Consider the following 878-nt stretch of genomic DNA (forward strand, 5'->3'; position numbering starts at 1 on the left):
CTGGCGGCGGCGGCAGGAGGGACCCAAGCGCTGGCGGCGGCGGCAGGAAGGACCCAAGCGCAGGCGGCGGCGGCAGGAGGGACCCAAGCGCAGGCGGCGGCGGCAGGAGGGACCCAAGCGCAGGCGGCGGCGGCAGGAGGGACCCAAGCGCTGGCGGCGGCGGCAGGAGGGACCCAAGCGCAGGCGGCGGCGGCAGGAGGGACCCAAGCGCTGGCGGCGGCGGCAGGAGGGACCCAAGCGCAGGCGGCGGCGGCAGGAGGGACCCAAGCGCAGGCGGCGGCGGCAGGAGGGACCCAAGCGCTGGCGGCGGCGGCAGGAGGGACCCAAGCGCAGGCGGCGGCGGCAGGAGGGACCCAAGCGCTGGCGGCGGCGGCAGGAGGGACCCAAGCGCTGGCGGCGGCGGCAGGAGGGACCCAAGCGCAGGCGGCGGCGGCAGGAGGGACCCAAGCGCTGGCGGCGGCGGCAGGAGGGACCCAAGCGCAGGCGGCGGCGGCAGGAGGGACCCAAGCGCTGGCGGCGGCGGCAGGAGGGACCCAAGCGCAGGCGGCGGCGGCAGGAGGGACCCAAGCGCTGGCGGCGGCGGCAGGAGGGACCCAAGCGCAGGCGGCGGCGGGAGGGACCCAAGCGCAGGCGGCGGCAGGAGGGACCCAAGCGCAGGCGGCGGCAGGCTGTGATGCTGCAGGACGCCCTCGGAGCTGACAGACTAAAGCAGCGCTGAAGACGACGGCGGTGATGATAATGATGAAGACTAATAAAAAGCCAAGAAGGAGAAGAAGGAGAGAAGGCTCGAAAAAAAAAAAAATATATATATATATAAGTGAGGTGCGGGAGTGTGTGTAAGGGCCTGATGCTGAGAATTAAAAAAAGGAGGGAGAGAA

Source organism: Penaeus vannamei, chromosome 15 (genome assembly GCF_042767895.1).
Source record: "Penaeus vannamei isolate JL-2024 chromosome 15, ASM4276789v1, whole genome shotgun sequence".
Taxonomy (NCBI): Eukaryota; Metazoa; Arthropoda; class Malacostraca; order Decapoda; family Penaeidae; genus Penaeus; species Penaeus vannamei.